The 14881-nt window shown below is 36.0% G+C and overlaps 1 long non-coding RNA gene across 3 annotated transcripts; it reads left to right on the plus strand.

Annotated features, from left to right (window-relative positions):
* The first annotated feature begins 435 nt into the window (after positions 1 to 435).
* Positions 436 to 14520, plus strand: LOC138104589 (uncharacterized). 3 transcript variants are annotated; one of them, XR_011148135.1, is made up of 4 exons: positions 436 to 576; positions 8626 to 8906; positions 9295 to 12140; positions 14010 to 14520. It is a non-coding gene; the product is annotated as an uncharacterized lncRNA (long non-coding RNA). The 3 variants fall into 3 exon arrangements; XR_011148136.1 differs by lacking the exon at positions 14010 to 14520 and having other exon boundaries at positions 9295 to 9396; positions 12009 to 13001; XR_011148134.1 differs by lacking the exon at positions 14010 to 14520 and having other exon boundaries at positions 9295 to 13001.
* The last annotated feature ends 361 nt before the right edge of the window (positions 14521 to 14881 follow it).

Genomic DNA, 14881 nt, shown 5'->3' on the forward strand with positions numbered 1-14881 from the left:
CTACAGCACCTGGGCAGGACGGAGGCCCAGAACTGCTATAGTAAGAGGCTGCTTTACAACATCCCTATTTCAAATGACAAGTTAAATCACTAGACAAATCTGAGTCTATAAAGGAAATCCTATGAATATTTTTTTTTGTTTGTGAAATTAGTAAGCATAACATGGTTTTAACAGCCCAATCAGAAGGAAAAAGAATAGCAACAAAACATCACAACTTTAGGTTGACACCCATATAGATTTAAAATCTCTTATCCTCTTTTCAGCCGAATTCACTTGTCTATCCTTAACAGCAATTGCTTCCCTTCTTATTGAGGAATTTTGAATAATTAGGTTCAGCTGAATGTAATTAGCTTCCAGCTGGCAGTGCTTATCTAAGTTGCATTGAATAGTGATGAATTCTGTGGGAAAAAAATTAAATAAAGGAACAAAGCCACCTTTTATTGTCAGTATTTTCATCCCATTTCCTCTTGACTTGCCCACTTGGTACTATAAGAGACCTTTTAATTGTGCTTAGGACTAGTTGAATATGTTGAGTTTTAATATTAACATGCTGCTTGCTTTTGATACAAAAGCTTGGTAAGTGTCTGTGTACTCACTGTTCTACACTTCTTTCTAGATTTTGTTGTTGTTTCTCCTAATGATGTAAAATTCAGGAATAGCCTTAAGATTTTTTGTTACTGGTTTCTCCATAGGTAAAGGTTTTAAGGTGAAATATAACTAGATTTTATTGGATGAGAGTAGAGTATCAGTAGATGTAGATCTGTCAGAGAAATCTAGGATCAAAGAAGTTGTTTATTACAGAGTGCTGTCTGTGGACTCCTGGCCCACCTTTCATGGGTTCATGAAGTTCTTGTGAGAGTGATTTAATTTCATTTCCTTTAAGAATTTTGATGGAATAGTAACTAATTCATTCATTAAAAGATCACTGTATTAATATTTGATCTACCTGTAGGCACATTGCTTTCATTTTAACCTTTCTTTTTTTCTCAGTCATTTTTTATCTCATTCTGTCCACCAAGCTATCGGTATATCTGTTCTGTTATTGACTTTCAGAAGCCTGCTTTCTTTTGCATTTTCTACTTTCTATTTCTGATTATATATTTCAGGTTTAATTCTTATCTCCTGAGAGGAAATTCCCAAGCATTATTCCAAAGTTATTTTAATTCTGTAAATTTCCCCTCTACAAAATCCTTTTTTATCTCCCTTTCAAATGTCTTGAATGTACTTTTAGAACACTAAAACAACTGGAAGAAGTTCTATGGATTTTTATAATTCTCTCTGAAGTGTTTTTATTCTTTCAACTCTCTTAGCCTTTCTGTTTTGTTTGATTTTGTCCCTCATGTCTCAGTAGATGTTTGGAAATGTTTGTGGTAGAGATTAGGAGCCTCTTTTGTAGATGAGCTCTAAAGCTTGTCTAAGAGAAATGGTGCATTTTCACCCTTTACTGAATTGTCTTTCTATTTGTAAAGTACTGTGGGAGGAGCTGAGAACTAATGACAGCAATTTTAAGCAGATAGAGTAGATTTTTTTCCTGGATAATCAACTGAAAGAAGATAAAACAAAGAAATGCAGCCAAAAGATAGAGCTCAGACTTTAAAGTTAACAAACCTTTATTCTTCTTCAACCATTTTTTGTTGCTAAGTACATCTATACTTTCCAGAAGTACAAAATTAGGGGGGAAAAAAAAATCTTGTGAAGGGAAACCTGGAAATCGTTTTTAGGAAGAGTTTTGCTTGTTTAAGACTTACGTGTTCCCAGTGTTGTGCTCCGTGAACGTCACAAAGCACACAGTAGTGTTGCTCTGTCCTCTACTCTCCTATCGCTCGTTCTTCTTTTCTACCCTTTTAAAATAGCATATTTATATATCCTATACATATTTTATGGGATTTGGTATTTTACATCTGAATGAATGGATCAGTTCCAGAGTTGCATGCACTTGTCTGAAAGCAGAAAAATATATCAAATACATTAATGTTTTACCTTTTTCCAGTGGGACAGTGTTTCCCCTCACTTTCAGTTCTTTCAGAAATGAATTCTGCAGTGTAAATCTATCTTCTATAAAATCTCCTTTTCAAAATTTGCAGTGGATTGTTAAAATTTTTGTATTTGTGATGTTGTGTAACTACTGTGAGAGATGTTTACTATCTTTAAAAGGAAAGAAATTACCTCCTAGGGTATTTAGAACAGACCTTAATATAAACTAGAATCCTTAACCTCTAACTGGATGGTTTTATCCAGATGTTAGCCTGCAGAGTGAATAGATAGGGTATCTGACAATAATATGTGCTGTGTTAAATACTCTTTTTACTAGGGAAATAGATTAATTTCTAGATACAGATTTTCTAGATTTCATTCAAATTTATTTTAACACTGTCTGAATTGTGAATCAATTTACCTTTTATCTTTTTTTACCTTTACCTTTTACAGATATATAAATCACAAAGGATCTACTCTGACATTTTCTACCTTCCATTTTAGAATAAAAAAAATCCCTAATACTTAAGATATCATAAATTATCAGATTATTGCTCCTGAGAAGTTTAAAGTGCTTATATACACTTTGGGATCTTCTTGCTTGCCATAGAAATTGTTAAGAGAATATTTGCTTTCTAATTCCTCATGTTCACATTTCTCTTTATGAAAGAAGAAATGTCAAGGCATTTATGGTTTTCAGCTATTTAATTACAAACAGTATCAGATGCTTTTGAAACACTGCAAACAAAACAAGCACTTGGTAACATATTGTAAAAACCATTCAAATATATGTAAAATTCAATAGTCAAATTGTCTCACTCCCTCATGCTACCACAGAACAGATTCTGGCACTCTGTGATATGTCCATGTATTGAAAAAGTATAAAGAAAAATAATGCAAACACTTGAATATAACCAAAACCCAATATGTTTAGAAATAACTTCTCCATCCTGTCTTTCTCTTATTCAGTGTGAACAAAAATACCGAGCTATCTAATAGTCCAGTCAACAAGAAAGGCATCATTTTGAAACTGGATCTTTCTTTGCTGCAATTCTGTCTAAATTTTATCTCTCTTTTTCTGTGACCTCACTAACACACAGTTTTGGCAGGTAATCTTGCACAGAGAAGAATCTAGGCTCTAAAAGAGTTTACATTTAGAATCAAGAAATTTTTTCCCTAACACTGAAAAATAGATTGTGTTTCGAAGGCAGCTGTCCAGCATACTACACCAACTACCACTCTCCTAACGGATCAGATATTCTCTTAAGCATCCCCAGCAATACATTTTCTGTCTCACTCACCAGTACTTCCATTGTTAGCCTGATACTCTCTTGATTTCCTGCATCTCTGAATCCATCTCCTGATTTGTTCCATGAATTCTTTTGGGAAAGAATAATTTTGTTATGTCTTTGCAACCTATGTATTCAATGGGTCCTAAATCCATGGTTACAACTCTTCAGTATTACAGCAAGAAAAATAATTAAAAGTATTCCTCAATAGCCACATTATAGTTACTTGGCTATAAACCAAGTGTGGACTACACAGATTACAAAGTTAGAGCAAATAAGAAAATTCTTTGCTACCAGACGCCATTAAAAACCAAAGCAACTGATGTCTCCAGTTGGCACAAACTTATAATTATACTTCAGCAATATCTAATTGCAAATGAACTTGTGTATTTTTTATGGTCAAAATCTTGTTTATGGGCAAAAAGAAAGCATACCATATGGACAGACAGAAATATCTATATAGACATGTAAAGCAAAGATTATGTATGAAAAGCTCTAATTCCTTTGCTTTACACATCTATCTATAATGAGAGTATAACTGAAATCCTGGCAATATAATTATTATTAGACCAGATCTAAATGTTTCGGGTGAAAGAAGAAGAATGGATGTTAAATTGTTGTACACTCACATCTTCATTTCTACTCCTTTATGAAAAAGTAGAGTTTGTGCAATTTTATTACATAAACAACATATAAGCAATTTTTGTAGTTAAACTAAAAATTTTTAACTGATTTCACTTTTTTATAATTAATATTTCTCTCCATTGTAGATTTAACAAGATTGTCTCTTCCTTTTAAAGCTTTTAATACTGTCTTCAGCCTATTTTTGCTTTCTCTAAAGTGGTCTAATGTGTACAGTTTATATAAATTATTTTACAGCAAGTGGATAGTGAAAAAACTGCTCTTAATTTTAAGGACATTTTTAAAGATTAAACCTCAGAGTACCAGTTCTTCTCTGAAATGTCTGATGCAGTATTAATGGGGGAATTATATTATTTTTAGGACCACATGGTTGGCACATTCTGCCAACTGATATAAAAGTGGATTGCTGCTAATTTCCTGCATTATATGCTTCTGCCAAATATTTATGGGACAGCACAGTAACAGTACTTTCAGCAGTCACAACTGAGTGCAGGATTTCTAACTGAAGGAGAGCTCTGAGATATGGAATTAAGGCAGAGAAATAGAGACTTTTCTGACTTCCTCTCACTTTTCTAAGGACATATTTCGATACAGTCTTTTCATGGGCAAAATTTAAAAGCCTAAGAAACAATGTGAAAGACAGAAATTCAGAATTTTTATTTGTATTGTATGAAATCTGCATTCAAGCCTAGCACCATTTAAAAGAGGAATTGGATATGGTCTCCCACACTCACTGCTGTGCATTAAGTCAGTCCTTAATCACTGCCTTATAGAGACAAATCCATTGTACTCTTTATTTCTACATAGTGGAGTTTTTTCTCCTGAAACAGTTGACAGTTGAACATAACCCATTGATCTAGTGCAAAAGTTGCTTCATGTAGTGGTGGTGATTTTCTAACCAGTCTGAATAAAAATATGCTTAAAGTTGGATTATTCAAGCTTCTTTTTTTCCTCTAAACCTTACACAAGTTGCACTGCATGTTTCTCTCTATACTTCTAAAGGATGAATTCTTATTTACTTCCCATTAGTAAGAATGATGATAAATTTTTGTTTGTAGATGTTTTAATTTTTTTCATCTTACACTGAGATTGACAGTATGGACTTTGCTAAAATGCTCTACTTGTCTGTGCTTTGTTGTGCTAGCCTTCAGAGGAATCCTGTACAGTCAATACTAGGCAGCCTTCTGACAAAGAAATTCATACTGAGAAAACAGAATGTATAATTGTGCTCAATGGATAAGAATTCAAATGCACTGTTTTCTTTCTTCTTAAATTACTAATATTCCCTAGGAACTAGCTTGTTGTGAATGAGATCCTATTTCTATTTTTCTTATCATTTGTCTTCATTCACTACAGCCATTGTAATTACACAGCAAAATGGGTTTGAGTTTGCATATTTAGAATATTTTATCTGTTATGCAGGGGTTCTAATAACCCAAAGCTGATTAGACTTTAAGGTGTGAAGATGTCAAATGACTATTGTCTACAGTACATGTATGGAGACAGTATCATGTCTCTAGGAAGAAAAAAGAAATGATTGTAGGAGAAAGAAGAAAGGAAGTAATTTTGGAGAGATATTTCCTTATTGTTTTTTTCTTGCTTAGCTGAGTGTTCTGATTGCCAGATGGATTCATAAACAGGCTGAGGCGTTCATGGCACTTGCTGCATGTAATGATCAGCAAGCCTAGGCAGTTTACAATATAGTATAAAGTTAAATGGATTTATAATATTAAACAGCCATTTGAAGAATTAGCATACATTTAATAACAGTTTTTTCTTTTGTAGGCTCTTAGAAAATTTCAATGGCAATTACTGGTGAAATTAAAAAATAAAATCAATTAGAAAAAATAAAAAGTCAATCAGCGGGGAAAAAACAGCCAATAAACAATCAAAAATAACAGCTTTTATTTAAAATATAAAATGATTGCAATTATCCTGGGGAGAAATATCTTTTGATAATAATCTTCTTGTTAAGTACGTTGAAGAGACAGTCTTGTCAAAATATGATTGAATTAAACAACTAGTTAGTAGTATTGATTGAAGTCAGCTGATGTCTAGAAATTAGATCCTAGATACTGTCAAAGCAGAGAAGATTACAGAATCAATTAGACTGGAAAAGACCTCTGACATCACGAAGTCCAATCTATGACCCATGTCAGCTAGATCACTTAAGTGCCACGTCCAGGGATGGTGAACATTCTGTATTCTAGACAGGAAAAAATACTGCTGTGAAAAAATATTGGACATGTTAACTGGATCTGGGTTACACACCCAAAAGACCATATGTTTTTTTGCTACATCATGATCATGTTAAACCCCTTCAGGGATGGTAACTCCACCATCTCCCTGGGCAGCTCATTCCAATACCTAATCACCCTTCCCATAAAGAAATTCTTCCTAATGTCCAACTTAAACCTCCCCTGTAGAAAGTTTAGGTCTTTTCTTCTTGTCATTTGTTACCTGGGGCAAAAGGCCAACCCCCACCTGGTTACAGCCTCCTTTCAGGTAGTTGTATAGAGTGACAAGGTCACCCCTGAATCTCCGCTTCTCCAGGCTAAACAACCTCATCTTGCTCAGCCACTCTTCACAGGACTTGTGCTCCTGTCCCTTCAACAGGTTTGTTACCCTTCTCTGGATCCATTCCAGCACTTCAATGTCCTCCCTGAACTGAGGGGCCCAGACCTGGTCACAGCACTTGAGGTATGGCCTCACCAGTGCCACATACAGGGGGACAATCAGTGCCCTGGTCCTGTTGGCCACACTATTCCACATACAGGCCAGGAGGCCATTGGCCTACTTGGCCACCTGGGCTCACTGCTTGCTCAGGTTCATCCAGCTGTCGACCAGCACCCCCAGGTCCTTTCCCACTGGGCCTCTTTCCAGTCACTCTGTCCCCAGACTGTAGCACTGCATGGGGTTGTTGTGCCCAAAGTGCAGTACCCAGCACTTGGCCTTGTTAAACCTCATATTGTTGGATTTGGCCCATCGATCCAGCCTGTCCAGGTCCGTCTGCAGAGCCCTCCTACCCTCCAGCAGATCAACACTTCAGCCCAACTTGATGTCATCTACAAAATTGTTAATGGTAGACTCGATCCCCTCATCCAGATCATTCATAAAGATATTAAACAGGGCTGAGCCCAACACTGATCCTTGGAGGACACCACTAGTGACCACATGAAGATCACAGCTCTTTATATATGAAAGATTAGAATGGCTGTTGTGGTGCCCCAAAACTAGGGAATAGTTACCTTTTGTGGACAAAAGTTTTTTCAGTTATACAACAAAGATTATGTCTTGACAAAGATTAATGGATTAATGGGCCATATTCTATTTTTTTAATAGCAAGATCTCTCCAGCAAGAAAGGGTATTTAAGACTTGTTGTTAGCCTCACATATTTAATTCCTCCCCTCCCTTCCCTCTCCCAGGTAATTCCTACTGATCACTATTTGAAACAGGAAACTTCCTGTTGGTACACATTTGTATTTCAATACAAGTTTTACCTTCATATTCTTCCTGTAACATGATTATGATGTAATAAAAGAATATCCAAAAGGAGAATATGACCTACATATTTTAGTTCATAACATCACAAATTTTTGAGGTTATAATTGACATAAATGTTTCACCACCATTTGTTGTTTTCTTTGTGTTTCAACATCACTTATTTTTGTATTGAATCTGTATTTCCTTAATCAAGAAATTAAATAATGACAAGGAACTTATACAAAGCACCTCAGTCATAGTGAGAAGAATATTTGCATCCCTTCCACTCCCCTTTTCTCATGGAAAACAGAGCAGGAGGGGAAAAAAAAGAAGGCAGAAAACTGGGCTCTGCAACAACATATGCTTACTTACCTGTGGGAGATTTTCAAATTATGATCAAAATTATGATTTATGTGTGCTGGCCACATTTCTGAATATCACTGTTAACTTCATGAAAGTTTTGTGCTTCTTCTGGAAATCTGTTATCCTTCCTCACACATAGTACTGCACTTGAAATGTGTGCAGCCATGCATAGGAGTTATATATATGTGGGTATTTTGCTGATGGATAGACAGGATGCTGCAGCAGTATTTGTCTAAGCCTTACAATTATACAATGTGTTATGAGCATGACTGACATTAAGTTTAGTTGCCGGCCTGTATATCTTATTTCTTATGGCAGTTTTTATAAAGAGGTTCTGGCTGTATAAAGAGATGCCTCAGTCAGTGTCCTCTGACCATTTAAACTGTAGGCAGCACAGCCTACAGAGCAGAAAAAAAAAACTTGGTCGTTTACCATGACAGGTGGGACAAATTACTTTGATTAAAAAAAAAAAAAAGACAAATACATTATAAATAATTTTAAGACTTATACTGAAACCAGAATCACTGGATGCTCTAAGACAAAAAAAAGAACAAAAACAAAAAGAAAGAAAATTTCTATTGACCAACTCTAGATCTTTGTGTTTAAGATCATCACACTGATTTTCACGAAGTCAAGACAAAAGAAGCAAGCATCCCCCACAGGCAATTCACTAATAGCTCATACCACCAAGTAGTATATGTTCAAAGTTAGGTCTGGATTCCCATTCCTTTCATACAGGTTTGCAAGCATCATGTTAGATCCATTAAGTATTATTAGGATATAAACTATAAAATTAGAAGAAAGAGATTATCAGTACAGAAATGTACACTTAGATTAAGCAGCCATATGACTGCATTTTTTTTTTTTCCTCAGTTGGCCTACAGGAAAGAAGCTGGGCTGAAGAAGCCAAATTTCAGGAACACTTTGAGATCAAAATTAAAGAATTAAACAGATTTTACTAAAGCAACTGAGGTTTCAGAAGAAACAGGAAAGGCTGAATATGGCCACCAGGACAAACTGAAAGTTTGGATCACTTGGCCAGTCCATGGTGGTGAGACAGATCTGAGACCTCTCTGAGAATGGCCAAGACCAGGGAGGTTGTCCTGCATCTGAGCCTAACAGCACCTGTGGGCAGGCATTCATCTGCAGGGCAGGTGGGTCCAAGGCAAGAGCCTCAGCTCTTGTGTCTCCCCTGGGCCACAGGTCAGCCCTGGACATGGCTGACCCATAACATCTGGGAGCCTCTCACCTGGTGCCTGAATTCCAGCAGCCAAACTACCGTAAGAGCAAAGGGTGCACGCACCATGGGCCACTGGGCAGAAACAGCTGACTGGAGAAACAGAAACATGGTGCTGAAATGGCATTTAGGTTTTGCAGAATGGGGAGGGAGCAGGCTTACTGTGGAATTATTGAAAAAAAATGAATTCATTTTGTCTAGTAGGTGTTTTATATGATTTCAAGACATTAAAGAATCAGAGAAAATCAAAGTTTAAAATGAATAAAAGTTTGATTTTATTCAGGAGTCTTATGGTTCCTTTGCAGGACAGAGGTAACCCATGGCATTTCATCTGAATAAAGCTGAAGATCACATACTCCAGATTATGAGGCCTACTGCTGATGCAGCTTTGCATATTGCTACTTTCTGTAATGATGACTCTTTACTAATTTCACTCATATACTGCCCTAATGTCAAGTTTCCTTATTATAATCTGCCTTTATGCTGGAAGGGCCAAAATATTTAGATAATTTTATCTTGCAAATTCTCCTGTAGTATTTAGCAACTTTTCCTCTATCTTGGACTCTAAGGTCTTCTTTGACTTTGTTAAATGGAAATATTTGAAGTTTCAGACAATGGCAATCTCATTTCTATCCCTTATCTCACTTCCTTTTATAATTCCTTTTGCTGTAGGGCACAGCACTTTGGAGGGAAAGTTTCTGAATAGTCAGGTAATTAAGTCCTTGATATGATAGCACTGTGTGCACTCCTTCTGTTCTTTTCTCTCTCCTTAAATAGTTTTATGTCGTATTCATATTAACTTTTTTCTGTGATGGTCCTCTTTAATATCAGCTATGATACTTTATCACAGCAGCCTCTCTCCAGCTTGGTGTACCAAAGCGGCCCCTGCAGTGATCTTTGCCAGAGTCATGAAAGCATTCTACTCTCTACTGACACAATGCCAGTTTTTGAAAATATTCTTGTAGCTGACTGTGTGAACAGACAGATGTAGGCCAGTACACATCAAGATTTCTTCCACTAATATGGAAGTTTCATGGTGAGGTGAAGATTTTTAATGGCATCCTTTATAAATACATCATGGCTGCAATGTTTTAATTTTTCATTCTTAGACAATAACTAATGTTAGCTATTTAATCTGAGCCAATGGTGTCCAGTACTGGACAAGACTTTAAAAAAAAATTCAAAGAATACCAAATTAAACTGGGAGAGACAACACATACATGAGCATAGATGAAACAAAAGTAAAAAGTTACCATTCCCTGACTGACTTTGAGGCAGTTATGGAGAACAGATCGGAAACCCAACTGATGTAAATTGCTATAGTTTTATCAGCTGCATTAGAAATGAAAAGACCACCACTCATGAAAGATCTACTGTGTTATATGTGATCTTGCTGAATGTATTGTAGTAGCTCCCTGGTTTTTTGTCCCAAAGCAGAAGGATCTTCTCATTTTCCTTGTGCATATGTGTCTGCTGAGGGGAATCCAGTCTAGTTGAGGAGAAGTACCTGATAAAATAGTGGTCATATCCTGAACCTGCTCCAAGAAACTGAATTCTCATGTGTTGTTTAACAGAAGCCAAGTTGCACATCTTGATTCAATAGGTAACTGTGTTATCTACATGTCCACAGGTAATACAGACTTCCATGCCCTTGCCTTCACATTGTTTCATCCCCATTATGAGTAACTTCACATTGTGCTTGTCATTAGTAAATGAGATATACAGCTTCCTCAGTAAGACACTGGAATGAAAGTCCATAATTTCCTGCTCTTAAACCAGGATCTGATTTATATGAATGCTACACTTCTGCTGTTCTGCTTTGTCTTGAGAACTGGATTTGTGTTTGAATGTTGCTTGCACAATGTGGTTGCATAACCCTCCTGAACACTGACGTTCAATATTATTAGCAGTACTGTGTGCAGTCAGAAACACGAAATGAGAAACAGAGGTCTAAGTCAAGAAATCCAAATTTCTTGCCATTCAGACAGGCCCCTGTTTGACATGGGGCTGTTGCAGGTGGTATCTCCCTGTTACTTGGGAACCTTTTTTCTCCCTTCATTTTTTGTAAAAGGGAAAGTCTCAGATTTTCTGCACTTCTAACTCAGTATTGGTGGAAAATATTTTGTTACTTTCCCAATCTTTCGGTAGATGAATGTTTATTCTTTTTCAGCCTCTGGGATTCTTGTATTTCTGAGCAAATTAAGAAAAAAACCAAAACCCGCTCTGCACAGTTTAATGTGAATAGAATTAAAGGGCAGGGTCTTTATCAGGAGTTCAGAAATACAGTTGTGAAAGAAAAATTTAAAACCCAGTTCCAGAAAAGAACTTCTGTGTTAATCTTTAGCTGTTTCTGTCTTTCATCTCTCTCCAAAAGCTCTCATTCCTTCCCCTTCGCTTCTGCCTGACTCTGAAGGTTTTCATAACACACCCTCTCTTTTTCTTCATGTGGAACAGCTCCTCCTCCTCTTTCCTCTGCCTTTATTCTTACTTTTCTCCCTGCTTCTTTTTTTAAAAATAAATTCAGACTCTGAATATATATGAAACATAGTTGGGATAATTTCAGTGGGTTTTTTTATCTTTTCTGGTCTTTATAGCTGACTGTCTTCTTCCTTTTTACCCTCTACTTGCTCACATCTAGTGATTGAATTTGTCCCTGCTCCTTCTGGGTTTCTCTGAATTTATATGTGTATTTATATTGTTTTCCTTTATTATTATGTTCTTTTGATGTTGGTGGCAGCTGTGCAGTTTAAAACATTTTCAAGGGTGTTACCACATCATGCAATAGTACATTATAAAATCTACTCAGTGAACAAGGATCACACCATATTTAGAACTATTAATTTCATGTTTGCCATATATTTTTGAATATCTGGTAACGTACTGAACATATTTAGAAACTTTTCCTCCCTATCACCTTTTTGGATTTTTTTTGCTAGAGGGCATACAGCCGTGTCTCTTAGCTTGGCCTCTTCCTTTATGTTGTGATGAGGATACCTAATGAACATAGCTGCTTCTTCAGTACAGGCTATTCCACTGTCCCAACTTGGTGTCAAGAAGATAAATAGTGCTTGCTGACATCACTTCTAAAACTGATCAGCTAGTCACTTATGAGGCAGTTTCTGAAGGATGGAGATTCATCAAGAATGCTGAGGTAGGTTTAAGTGCACAAAGACTTACCATTGGGTTCTCTAGTTTATAACATACACAGAATTCAACAGTCTGAGTAGCTTTTGGGAAAAAATATGGGAAAAAAGGAAGAGAGAGACACAAAAAGGAAAGGAAAAACTGATTTCTGGCCATCTGGAAAGAAAAGTGACAGCACTTTCTCCATTACAACCAGTCATGAGTGTTTGTCATCATGCTTTCTGCTAGTACTGAGTACTTTTCATCAGGACTGTCCCCACTCTCTTCCCTGCCCTTGGTTGCTCTTGTTTCTGATCTTCTTGGTGCCAACAGGACTATGCAAACAAGGGCAAACGTTACACATTGGTTTTTAAAGTCTCTGCACATAAAGAGCAGTATTTGTCAAGTATTTACATGAATATTATTTTGTTATGCCCCATCTTTGTTTTCTCTACTTTAAACTAAAAACTACAAAGCAAAAGCTGAAGAGAGGTGGGTAAGATAGTTCTCCCATCCCTGATAACAGTCTCCCATGAAACCCCACGAAAACAGCAAAATCTGAGGTTTGCAGCTATCAGGCCATGAGAATGACAACAAGAACACAACAGGCTGGGAACAACAAGGGAAATACTGCTAGAGCGTTGTTGGAACATGCTGCCTCAGCAGCTTCAGGGAAAGGTTATGGAGCTGCAAATAAACAGCTTGAATGTGATTTGTTTTGTTTTTAACATGAGATGTCATGCAGCTGAACTGCTTCAGCATGAGAAGAAAGGAGGAAGGCATTGCTAAACATCAGGGACATGGAATATGAGCCCCATAGAAAAATATCTGCTTTGTCTGGTCAGCTTCCGTTGTGTTTATGAGTTTGTTATGGCATAACCAGTTGATGTCAAGGGTCTGGAGATATTAAAATCCATTAATCAGTATAAAGTATTTAAATTTTCTTATTTATGTGCGCAAATTCTGAATCAACAGTATTTCTGGGACCTTTTAAATTATGACTGAGTTAAGAGGAATAATATATATGTTTACAATGGAATTACTCTAGTAGCTCAAAAATATCTTAAAAGATAAAATATTAATATTCATGTAATTATGTTTTTCTCTGCCAGAAATTAAGAGGTTATTTTTAATAGCTTTACCTTTTTTTTTAAATTTTCCTCCAAAGTCTTTTTTTCCTACAACCCAAAAGAAAATAAAATATTAAGTTGAAAAAACACATGAGCAGAAACATAGCATGGAGAGATACTTTTTTTTGCCAAACAATGATAGTAAAAATATTTTAAAATATTGATAGATGAGGATGATACAAATAACCTGCATTATAAGACACTGGCATCATGAGGGATTTTATTAGCACTTTTTGATGGAGAAAAGACATGCTGATAGGTGAAAACATGCTTATGCTTAAAAAAAAAAAAAAAAAAAGGAAAAATATAAAAAGCACTCTAAAGCAATTTTCCTGAAGAAAATTTGCTGTCTGAATGATGCGTATACAGAATGAGAAACTGTAATTTCAAAGATCTTAGGAAAATTATAAACTCTCATCTGATGTCTTAATGTAAATGCATCCAATAAAACCCAGCTTTTTATATGGCTAAGCAGATTTCAACAGCATTTGAAAGTTGAAACACACTTTGATTAATTCTTTGGAGATGGAGTCTACTGAGAGTTATTTTGAAAAGGGAAAAATAAAACAGTAAGAGCATGTATTAGGTTCTTCAATATCCAGGTTTATTTCTCTGAGAGTGATCTTAGTCGGAGTCTTGTAGGCTTGGTTCCAGCTCTCTAAGCAGAACCGTGTTCTTCATTTCAAACTTAGCAAAATAAGGTTTCCATAGAAAGGAAACCAGTTTTCAGCTGTGGACTAAATATTCATGGTGTCAAACTTTTGCAGATGTTATGAACCAAAGAGAAGTTGCGGCTCTCTGGCACCTCTGAAGACAGACTGTTTTCTTTGTTTCAGTGCTCGGTACAGTACAGCACCTACTTTACCACTAACTTAAGGTCACCAGGTTTCAAAAACTTGGCCACAATGACCTGTTATTTGTGCTGTTACTCTTCTTAAACTCTAAAGTTTTATTTATAAGAGGGTAAGCCTATTTGTAATTTTTTGCAGCCTCCATCATTTGAACTTGCATACTTCTTATTTTCTGTGTAATTTGATGGTAATATATTATGGTCTTTTATTTGAGATTTAGTGGCAAGCTGAGAAGTTTAACAGTTTTGAAAGAATGGAGATCAAATCTCTGTAAGTAGAAATAAAGCAACAGTTAAAAACATTTCCAAATTAGAAATAACCTTTTTTAGTGATAAATACTGAAAATGTAAACAAATTGAATATGCTATATTCATGTAAAAAGTGCCTTAGAAAAAAACCCAACCTTGTACATATTTAATCTCTCTAAATCCTGAAAGTTTAATAAAAATTATGCATGTTTTATTCACTATAATATGCTGATATCGCTCATATTCTGTTCTGGTAAATACTGATATATTGATTTACCACTGCCTGTCACAACTGCCTGTTGTGGGCAGGGTTGGTGGCCAGAAGATTGTGATTTTTTTTTTAATTGTGATTAGAAACATGACCAGCTGTGTGCCGACTTTACTTTTCTGTAACATAGAAGCACTCATACCCCACTGGGCCATTTTTGGGGGGTGGTTTTCTTTCCTTATCTTTTTGCTCATAGGACATAAAGTTGCTCTACTGTGTTAAGCTGCTTGCCACATACAGCTACAAAAATATAATACTTAGGAAAGACAAAA

Source organism: Aphelocoma coerulescens, chromosome 1A (assembly GCF_041296385.1).
Source record: "Aphelocoma coerulescens isolate FSJ_1873_10779 chromosome 1A, UR_Acoe_1.0, whole genome shotgun sequence".
Lineage (NCBI taxonomy): Eukaryota > Metazoa > Chordata > Aves > Passeriformes > Corvidae > Aphelocoma > Aphelocoma coerulescens.